General features: G+C 52.2%; 1 long non-coding RNA gene across 1 annotated transcript; it reads right to left on the bottom strand.

Annotated features, from left to right (window-relative positions):
- Nucleotides 1-6979: 6979 nt before the first annotated feature.
- Nucleotides 6980-11283, bottom strand: LOC109488348. Its single transcript, XR_004622749.1, has 3 exons — nucleotides 10122-11283; nucleotides 8196-8297; nucleotides 6980-7225 (listed from the first exon to the last, which is right to left on the bottom strand). It is a non-coding gene; the product is annotated as an uncharacterized LOC109488348 (long non-coding RNA).
- Between the last annotated feature and the right edge of the window lie 57 nt (nucleotides 11284-11340).

Genomic DNA, 11340 nt, shown 5'->3' with positions numbered 1-11340 from the left:
AAATCCACAGCAGGACAGGGCAGGACCCTGGGAGTCTTGCCAATTCTCCGACTTGAGGAGAGAATGTGACCGTCCTGGGCTTGAAAGTAGTTTCTGCTCAGGCTGTGGGGAGAACAGAGACCAAGACAAGTCTTTTTTGNAAGACAAGTCTTTTTTATATTAATGGTAATTGTAACGTGTCTGGTGTTTGGAGGCACACATTTACGGAGCAGAACCTGCTGGAAGCTTTAAAGCACCGCACACCGGGGGCCCTCACGGCATGGACAGGAAGCCAGCCACTCTGTGGCTCACACGGTCCTTGGGCCCAGGACTCCGAGGCTCTGGCGCGCTTGGCCGCGGTGGCTGTGGGAAGGCAGGAGCAGCCCAGGGAGCCACAGCAGCAGGTGTCCAGGCCTTGTCCTGGGCCACCTGGAAGCTATATGGAGGCTGCCCCCCTCCCCCCCCCCGCAGTGGCTGGGGTCCTCAGGCCGGGGCTGGGCAGCTGGGCCGGGGGCACTTTGCCGGTGGTGCTACATGGCTCTTACCGTGTCCCTCTTTGCACATTTGTGCCGCAGGGATGCCACCCCCACCCTGCCTGCCTCGCTGGGTCTGCCCGGCACTCAACATGCGAACATTGAAACAAAACATTGGAAACACCTACTGTGGGCGTGGCTTCAAGGTCACAGGAGGAAGGCTTGGGTGAAGGTTTCAAAGAAGTGTTCTGGCCTCCCCAGCACTTGACAACGCTGGCTTGTGTCATGGATGTTCCCACCTTGTCACTGAGAGTCTGTTCATCTATCCCAGACATGGAGCCTACTTTGGGGGCAGGGACTGGGCACGGTTTGAGAAAGGTGTGTCACCCCCCAAAGCCGGCACAGGGCCTAGCACAGGCTGCCATGTGTCTTTCTCTTGTACAGGGTTGTCAATGTCTCCAGATACAAAGGTGTTTGAGGATCGGGTCTGCTTGCTTCGCCCGACGTGTGGTGCAGTGCTGCGTTCTTAGGAGAGACCTGGGAGTTTGGGGAGGGAATGGAGGCTCTCATATGCCTCCTGGTTCTCCATGAACAGATGGTCTGATTCAATATGTGGGCCCAGCAAATGGGTCACCTCTGATCGCCAGCCTCAGGGCCTCTGCTGGGCAGACTCAGGACCTCAGATTCTTTTCAGATTCCAAAGATTCCCTGAGACTCACCCCCCACTTTCCCAGTCGAGAGAGACTCATTCCTGATGGCCCAGCCTTTTCTGCGTCCTTCCAGGCAAGCTCTAGACCACGGTCCCTCACGCAGCTCTCAGCCTGTCCTCCATGGACCAGGTTCCCAGTTCCTAGAAGGTCACTGTTCCCTGGCCTCCAGTCCAGGCTCACCAGAAATTACCAGTTTTAGTTGAATGATTTTAAAGGTATCAAATAACCATATTTTTTAAAGTTTTTTTTAGAATCTCCTTGAAGATGAAAACATTTAGCAAAAGAATAAGAACAAGAATTATAAACACAAAAAGACTTAAAAATGGACACGGTTAAAGATCTGATGAGAGGTTACAATATAGCTGGCAAGGAAATTCAGTTATCTCCGTGGCTCACACTTCAATAATCAGAACATCAACTGATGACCTTATGCCAGAACATGTTAAAACTTCAGGAATTGCATATATTCTCTAGAATACTTAAAGCATTTAGCCAAACAGAACTGAAGGCTTATTATTTGTTTGACAGTGCTCTCCAAGTAACTTAGCATGCCAAATAAACAAGCCCAGCTTGTCAAAAACTCTTCATTTACATTTTAAATCCAGGAAGTTTTCAAAAAATCCTTAGAAAGTTTGTAAAGCACAAGCCTAAATAGGATTACCGATGATACAACACTTAAAACTTATTTATTTAAGCAAGGTGACAATTAGAGATTCTAAAGCAAATAGTTTGGGTTCTATAGTTGTTAGCAAAACTTAGCTCCCTTAATATGGAGAAGTTTTAACTAAGTAATCAAAACCTGATAAAGACAAAACATAGAAACTGGTTTTCCTAAGCAGAGGGAGAAAAAAACCTTTGTTTACATTTTCTCATCAAGAGCAGACCAACAATCCACGAAACTTGACTTTTGAACAGAGAGAAAAGCAGAATTTTAAACTTATACCAGCGTATTTTAAAAATCCATTCATTTCACCTTTAGTCCATCCTGATGGCATATAAAGTTCCTTTCCAAACATTTCCCTTCACAAAACCTTCTACTACTTTCCTGCATTCAGATTTTGTCCCAAGCCATTTCTCTCTGAACAGCCAGTGTCATTTTAGGACAAAATTACTTTCTTTTTTCCTTCAACAAAAATGTATTTCCATTCCTTACATCTTTCTTAATACCTACAGAGTTCCTTTCCTTATTACATTTAGCAGAATTTTAACTCTTAGAAACCTTAGTCTCCAGTGAAAACAAGTAGGAACCAATTGTGAACTGATACGCCAGAACTCTTTAGATGGCAAACTAATGAATCAATTAAGCACAGATCATGTTTTCCAAGACTTAAATATCCTTACTTTCTCTGTAGTAATCAGCCAAAACCACAAACCTACTTTCAGTAGTCAAAGCTTAAGCACTCCATTCTATTTGGAAAAGACCAAGATGTCCAATGAATTCAATCCCATTGATCATCCAATCAAAACTTTAAAGTTTCAGGTTACCAAAGACCTTGAAAGCTAGCCTAGCAATGACCCATGAAAACTCTGAGACAGATAAAATTACCGTAACATCATTATTGACACATTGCAAGAGATAACACGGCCTTATTTGACCTTCAGCAAACCTAGGTAGAATAAATGTTTCATATTTAATGCTGAAAATAGGTCTATCTTAATTAAACCAACAAACTTAAATTAGTTTACATGCCACATGTTTCACTTAGGTCCACTTAAAAGATAACCGATTTGTTCCCCACAGTCAATTTTTACCTGGGACACATGGGGAAACCGAAGTGAGGGGTATGAAGTCGGGGGGGGGGGGGCTTTGNTAAGGGGGGGGGGGGGGGGGGGTGCTTTGATCTCCTTGACAGCAAGGGGAGGAGGAAGCGTCAATGGTGCCAGAGGTACTGAGGATTGTATAGCCGCCAGGTAAACAGGCTGCACCCAAGGAGGTGCAGAAAGAGGAAGCGGGGGAGGGGCAGGCAGAAGAGGTGAGGTGTCCCATGGAAGGCTGGAGGCAGATAAAAGTCTGCAGAGGGCAGAGAAAGAGGTCTCCTAATCATCAAGTATGCCAGCTCTGCCAGAGGAGCAGATGCAGGTTTGCGGTTTTTAGTTTCCCCCCAACAAGTGGAATTATGAATCCATGTCAGTCCAGAGAAGACAAGGAATGTCCCTGAAACAAAGGGAGTTTCGGCAGCTACTTGGGAATAATCCTTGAAGTCCCCGTCCTGAGGGAGAAGAACCACAGCTGGCTCCAGTTACTCCCATTAACCTGGGAAATGAGGGAGAAGTCCCCACATCTATTAGGAGGAACAGTGAGGTAGAGACTCAGTGTCCCCTTTGACGGGGATGGCCTGTGTTTCCTTTTATTTGGAGAGGTCTATTTAGACAAGTTCCATCCAATATGTTAGGAGGGAGTTTGCTGATCTGGTTCCTAACCAAACACATTCTGTAAGAGGCCCTTACGTCCAGGTCCTGATTTAGAACCCTGAAGGCCTGAATGGACCTAGGTTACCTCCATCCATTTCCCCTGAAGCCTTACCTCCCAGTACCTCCAAATGTGACTGTGCGTGGAGACAGGGCCTTTCATAAAGAGATGATTAAGTTACGCTGAGGCCACTGGGGGCCCTAATCCAATCTGACTGGTGTCCTTACAAGATGAGATTAGGTCACAGAGACAGACACACCAGGGACGTGTGTGCACTGAGGAGCGACCACGTGCCTGATTGCAGACTTCCAGCCTCCAGAACTGTGAGGACAGAAATGTCTGTTGTTTAAGCCACTCTATGCGTGGTGGCATGGCGACCTGGGGTGAGTCATATAGCGACCACGTGTCCATACACCAACCCCCAACAATGACTCCCTTATACACACACTCAGAGACCCCAAACTCCCACTGGACCTTCCACACATACACATGCACACACACACACTCACACACACACACCCCTTACACACACCCATGCCCCTCTCCATTCTAACTGGACGTTGGGATCAGGCCTGTTTCAGGCCGTCTCTCGATTCTTATTCGTGGTTGGATCGATGAACTCATCGCCACAAATCGGTGTGTGTCTTCGTTTGTCAAATAGGAACCTAAGGTCCCTTTGGGTAAGCAGCCACGATTCGCAGTCCTGGAGTGCTGGGAATACGAGAGCACACGTCGAGGACACCTTCCCGCACGTCTCCCCGAAGGAGCAGCTCGGGGCACCCACGGCTGCCATGTTAACACAACACAAGGGGGTCTGGACTGTGCAACCATTTCCAGAAACAAACCGACCAACCAGTGATATATGCAACAGCTTACTGAACATAGATGGAATTTTTAGAATATTTTGTTGATAATTCAGCTGATGCTCCATGAGCGGACAGATCTCTGGGGTCACAAGGCCATTCACAGTAGTGTGGACACGCAGAAGTGCTGGTTAATTGGGAGTTCGGCTTACGGGTCTGCCAGACAAGCTCCTTTCCCAGTGTTTTACGCCACTAGATTAAACTAGATGTTAGCCAGGGGAAATCCGACGATGAGGCATTCTTGATTCAAATATCCACACCATCTTTCATGTAGCGGGAAGGAAAGGAGTCAAAGCCATCAGAACTTACGGTGACATGTTTGATAGTCTCCAAATATTCCTTTGGGATCAGGCTGGGCACTTCCTCAGGGCAGTCACCCTGAGCAGGCCAAGTTCCACCCCGGTCGGCCAACCCAGTCTCTGCAGAGGACAGTCAGAATGTTCTGGAGCAGTGCCCTCTATGGCTATAACTGTGGGAGCTCAGAAACCAGGACAGGTAGACCCCCTTTCCCAAACCAAGGTATAGGTGTCAACTCTTCTGCCCCTTGGTGGTGGGGGTGCTCTATTCAGGAGCTGGAACATGACCCAGGTGAGAGAAAAATAGAGGTCCAACCTCCAGGGCACATCTGTGTCTGTGCCATAACTGGCTGGACCTCTTCCCAACCCTTCTCACCAAAACCCTCCTCCATGCATCTGGGGCCTAAGACTCCATGATGGGTTGACCGGGACCTCAGGGCTCTTTCTGGACTCCCAGGATATAAGCGATAAAAGAAGGGAGCGGCCCCAGCTGGAAGTCAGCTGTGGCGAGTGGATTAAATTATTTATAAAGACATTCTCCAGGCAAAACAATGAATGTCATAGACAAAGAGAGTTCTCCCCGCCCATCATCCTGATGCTGGTATCTTTGGGGATGTCTGTCCCAGCCCGATTTCCATATGCCCACGTACACATGAGTCTGAGGAACAGAATCCCACGAATACTGCCCCTGGCCCCTGCTCTCCTCCTGCTTACCAGGCCGGGAGGGGTGGCTCTGCTCCTTCCAAACCCCACATGCAGGGGCTCAGAGTGTGTCTAGCTGGTTTTCCATTGCCCACGGGCATGAGCCTGCTACAATGCCCATCCCTGGCACCTCCTGGCATGCGTGGGAGAGAGCTCCTCCATGCAGGCACTGAGAGGTGGTGAGGCCCTGGGTGAGTGAGGACTGAGGCTGAGTCCGCTGTGGCAAAACCAGGCTGTCAGAGCACAGGGCTCAGTGGCTGGGCCCGCTGCCCTGTCCCCGGTGGGGCTGGGATCTGAGACCTGCAGCACAGGCCGTGACGGCGGCAGCAGGAGCACATCCGAGCCGGCCCTGGACCAACCTGATGAGCCACGGAGCCCGCATGGAGGGACGCGGATGCAGCCCCAGGCTCTGAGAGGCACAGCGGCACCGAGTGCGGCCTTCCTGTGCCCCCGTCAGAGTCAGAGTTTACATTCCTGGCCCAGGGCTCTTCTCCTCCAGTGCGGGCCAGCGGGACACAGGGACAGAGCCCAGTGTCCTGGCTGCTGCTTCTCCTGGAACAAAAGAAAAAGCTCACGGATTTGCAGCCGGTTTGTTCCCAGCAGTGTTTCTGTTTCACCTGGCCGGTCGGCAGACGCTGACTTCTCAAAGGAACAGAGCTGTCGGTCCCTCTGAGCCATGCAGCTTTCCAACCACCACAACTGGAAGCCCCGTCCCCACTTAGGGCTGCTTGCGAGTCCCTTCCCTAGTGGCCGGTAGGCACATGCCACGTGGGCCGAGTCAGACCCAAGAGCCAAGGCTTCCGGCGGCAGCGGGCGGTAGGGACCAGCGGAGCTGCCCCTGCTGGGGACTCCGGCTCTCCTAGGACGTGAGCACTTGGAAAGAGAGGCAGTCTCGTTCCCTGTCAGCTGACCTGCCCTGGAGCCAAGAGCCACGGGATCGAGAAGGCTCTGTCGTCCAAGCTCCGTGTACCGAACACCCATGGGGAGCAGCACCTGACCGGGCAGCCTGCCTCCGGACCCGTCCCAGTGCCCATTCCAGAGCCCATGAGCCCAAAGCCCCTCTGCGACCTCACTGCTAACTCCGTACTTTCCTGCGACAGCACAGGAGACCGCCGTTCGGTCCCAGAGTTCCACAGGGGGCGTAATGTAAAGCAACACCTCAGATAGGCCGAGCCCCTGCCCTTGGGACGTTCTGTCTACAGGGCAGAAGTGGGGCCCCCGCCAGGCTCAGCCTCGGGCTGCTTCCCGTCCAGCCTGGCTGTGCCGCAGGGCTCGGGCCTTCACGAGGAGCCTCTTGTGCCAACACATGTGTTTTATTATTACATAAGCCACGGATTCATCACAGAACATTCAGGAGACACAAGGGAGGATGAGAAAGAAATAAAAACCTCACACTGGCACCAGTCGGAGCAACCTGTGAGGATCCTGCCAGGGTTTCCTCTCGCGGGAGCAGAACATGCCCGTCATCACCTAGAAACATACGTCCCTCCGTTCCCGGCCTTCTTTGCTCAATACGGATGATGAATTGTTCCTAACTCTGGTGTTAATGGGCTGGGGGGGGGGCGCTCTAGAACCAGAGCCGACCCGGCCATCTGTTCGCTGACACGTGGGCACTCAGGTGTTCCTGGTGCTTGGGGTCAAAACAGTTGCGTCCATGGCAAACAGCTCACAGGTCAACTGTTCCCTTGGCTTTGAACTTCTTGACAGATCACTCACTTGACCAAACCTGGAATTTGCTTCCATAAATGTAGGAAATGAAGCCATCGATTTCCACTGTGAACACACTGTTTAGCTTGGGGATAATTAAAAAAAAAAAAAAAAAAAAACCAAAAAACCCAGGAGAAAAAGGACAAGGAAAAAATCCTTAAGTTCACATTGATGCATAATACTATTCCTAGAATATCTGTATTAGAACATAAGATAGTAAGAAACGGGGATCCACAAAGCTTAGCAGCACCGGGATTACAGGGTGTTACTCGGCCATATGACCGATTTATTCAGATTAAATATAACTCAACACCTAATTTTCAGGGTCAAAGGCTCTAAGCCAAACTCCCAGAAAAAGTGCTAGCAACAGGTCTTCCCATATAATTTTCAGACAGACTCATGGCTTTAGGCTCAGTGAGGACACCGAGACGCCTCCTTCTGAGGTTTAAAATGAGATAAGAATATACAGGGAAACGGAAGGAAGCAGCAAGAAAAACCAAACTCCAAAACTAAAGGAACAGAAACCTCCCACTGTGGTTTTGCAATCTCAGATTTGCGGGCAAGGGGTGTGGAAATCTCCACAGACCTGCTGCGTACGCTCATCTCTGCTAGAACAACGAGCTCTGGCCCACCCAGTGGGTGAGCCCACACTTGCGTTCCTGGAACCCCAAGGGTCAGCAGAAAGGGCAAGATCCTGCAACTCCAGGGACAGGCACTACCCTAGCTCCCTTGTCTGTCCTGTCCACTGCTCTGGGGGGCAGTGGCTTTGGGGCAGGGGAGGGCCTCAGTCATGGAAACAGACCCAAGTATCTCCAAGCGTAGCCATGCAACCCTTCCTCCTGTCGTATCTGGCTGCGGCTGCTGGCTGGGCTCCACGCTGCCTTTGGGAGAGCCGTGGGGACAGAGGGTGTTCTGGGCAGGCATGGAACGTACGGTCAGCAGGCATCTGCAATCTCTGCTCATGTGAGAGACCAAACTGAGCCGATGAAGCCACAAGGAGAGGGCTGACAAAGCCGTTAGGCCGCAGGCCACAACACCGAGACACGATTACGTACCTTTCAGGCGGTCTTCTTTGGTGAGGATTCTGAAGACATGCTTTGTTTCCTGTAGAAGGATTCCTGTAACACCCACATAGGAGCGGCATTTGGATTTTGTGACTGCAAAGGAAAAGGACATTCAAGGCCTCAGCCTCGGTGGTGCTGGGGGCAGCACAGCTAGCTAGGTGGGGGCGGGGGGAGGGGCTCCTCAGCTGGCCAGGGACCAAATTGCATGAGAATTCAAGGTCCAAATCCCCTGCCTGTGGCTTTATAGCCTCTGGGCTGCTCTGACAAGGTGTCCTTTGGAGGGCCTGCAGCCACGGGGGTCTTGGGAAGGACTAGGGAGCCAAGAGGTCACATGTATGTCAGCACCACCAAGACTCACAAGTTGCTGGCACGGGGCCAAGTCTCACGGATGGGATCTGAAGGAACACCTGTCCACCATGGCCTTCCCATGACCTCCCAAACTCTGGCCAGAATGGAATCTTGCTACACTCTGTGGAGCAGTGAGTGGGGCGAACGGCCCCTCAGCTCTCCTGACCCATGCCCCCGTGTGTCCTGTAGACATTCACTGAGCACCTGCTATGTGCCTGGCACTGTCCGAGGTCAGTGCCGGGCACGGGAGTGAGCAAGACTGTTCTAGGTTCTGCTCTCAAGGAGCTGATGTTCTAATGGTAGGAGGGGAATGTGTACCAAATCAGATGATTGCATTTTCTGATAGTGGTAACTGTTACAAAGAAAAACACAAGGTAATGGGGGGGAAGGTCACTTTCGGTGATGGCAGGCCCTCGGGGGAAGTGACATCTGAGTAGGGACCTGAATACTGAGACACCGTCAGTCTGTGAACAACAGAACACTGGGCAGAGGGAAGGAATAAATCAAAGGCCCCGAGGTGGGTCCAAGCCTGATGTGCGAGACGCAGAAAGCAGGCCAGTGTGGTCAAACCTGGTGCTCAGCAGGGTCGGAGAGGCCTTCTAGATCACAGTAAGGAAGCAGAAGACAAACACGGCCCGAGGTTTGGTACAAGACCTTCCCTCCGGCTGCCTGCTTGGGGGGGAAGCAGTGCGTCAGCAGGGAGAGGGTTAGGCAGCTTCTCCAGGAATCCAGGGGAGATGGTGGTGACTTGGATTCGGGGTCACGCACATGCTGATGGACATGGGAAGAAGAAATGTGATCCCACCCAGGTTTTTGGCCTGAACGACCAGAGTAAACAATGGTACCATGAACGGAGCTGGGGAACACAGGGCAGGGGCTGAAGTGATGAGGCGGAGTTGTTTTGGATATGGAGAGGTTGTGACGCCTACTGGACATGTGGGCGGCTGTGTGCAGTGGCAGCTGGATGAATGAAGATGTTCAGGGGAAGGTCTGCCCCAGAGAGGACACTGGAAGCTGGGAGTCCACAGATGAGATTGAAACTATGGAGAAATGGATGGAAGGGACTTTCTGTTCAGGGCTGGGGGCACATGCCAGCAGCTGCTGTGCCCCTGGGAGAGCAGCAGGGGTCCCTGTGTGGAAAGGCACACAAAGACCATTTAGGGTGTATCCAAAAAGGGCCCAGAACTGGCTCGGGTAGCTACTCCATCTCCCACCCTCAATGTCAGTGATCTGGAAATATCCACATGACCAGGAGTGTGTCTAGCCATGTAGCACAGAGCCACGCTGCCACTGAGGGACGGTGCGGGCGTTCGGGTGACCGCGAGCTCCTAGGCAAGTTACCTGAAACAACAGCCCCATGAACATCTGCCTTTAACAGCTTGGCCTGAATCATCTGTGGCTGTCTAGGAGGTAAACAGAAGCCCTCAGTGTTGACCACCATCAAGATTCTGGAGGGAGCACACAGGTCTACAAACTCCTGCAGCCGGCTGGCTCCGAAGGCTGCGTTTACAGTGATCGTAAGACTTGGGTTCTACCCCAAGGGGCAAGGCTTCCAGAAATGCAACTCACGTGTCTGGCCTGAGTCCCCCGCACAGGTCCCGGATGTACTGTTTCCAGAGTTCATGCAGAGGGAGAAAAAGACTGTATCTGTGGCAAAGTTAGAAAGAAGTAAAAAGTGAGGTGACACGAGCTTGGGATTGTAACGTCAGCAGAGCACAGAGCGAGGCCTGGTGCCAAGGACCCCGACCTGGGTCACTAGAGACTGGGTGCGGATCCTAATTCTACAGCCGATAACCCGACTGACGACAGTCAAGTGCTTCCACCTCCTGAGGCTCGGTTTCCGCTGCTAGAACCCTCCTGAGCCTAAGGAGGGGAGGAAGGAGGTGCCCTCCGTTGCCCTCCATCCTTCCAGCTGGCTAGATGCAGCCTGGATGGCTGGTGCCCCGGCAGGCCCTCAGACCGTGAGGCAGCAGGCACAGGGAGCAGCCAGGGAGCTCCGGGGGCGGCGCTGCCGGAGTCTCTGCCCCACCAGCCCGGGTCGGGGCGGGGGGGTTGCTCATCTGGTCTTTCCATGAGAGCAATAAACTTCAGTCTTGCTGAACCACTGCTCTCTGCGGGCTCCTGCTACAAGAGCTGACCCTGGGGAGGGAGGTGAACAGGAGCCGCTGGCTGCCGTGCATGTCCCCACGTATGGGAGCAGTTTGAGAGAGCAGGGGTGGGACAAAGAGGAGGGACCAGGTGAGAGGACCTCAGAGGCTTTCCTCTGCGGTCAGTATTACTGCACTGGTGCCTCACCGGGAACCTGTTACAGGAAAAGGCAGGTCAGACCAAGGAGAACCTCAGGCTTGAACTCGAAGTGGGCTCCACTGGTGCAGACACCTGCGAGGGAAACTGGGCACCAGCCGCCCCTTGCTGCACCCAACGCCCAGCTCTTTTTGCAAGTGGGGTCACGGACAAAGCGACTGACTTTGTCCTGTGGGATGTGGGAGGCTATTCAGCTACAGATCTTGGAGCGGAAGTCTACAAACAGTCCGAACGTGAGCATATGCAGAACCGTGGCCAAGGCGGGATGCAGTGTCCACTGGAGGGAGGAACATGTCCTCCCACGGAGTGATGTGTCCCTTTCATAAACTTCTGAAACATGTGGGTAGCACGCTCTTTGCCAATAAAACTCCCGTGGATGATTCTGTCTAGTGCTATTCAAAGCTATAAAGAGAGTTGGAGGTTAAGATGGCGGAGGAGTAGGGGACACCTTTTTCAGCCGGTCCCCTGAGTTGAGCTGGATAGG

This window comes from Ailuropoda melanoleuca, unplaced genomic scaffold, assembly GCF_002007445.2.
Source record: "Ailuropoda melanoleuca isolate Jingjing unplaced genomic scaffold, ASM200744v2 unplaced-scaffold1909, whole genome shotgun sequence".
Lineage (NCBI taxonomy): Eukaryota > Metazoa > Chordata > Mammalia > Carnivora > Ursidae > Ailuropoda > Ailuropoda melanoleuca.
This window is presented reverse-complemented; position numbering and strand designations above follow the sequence as displayed.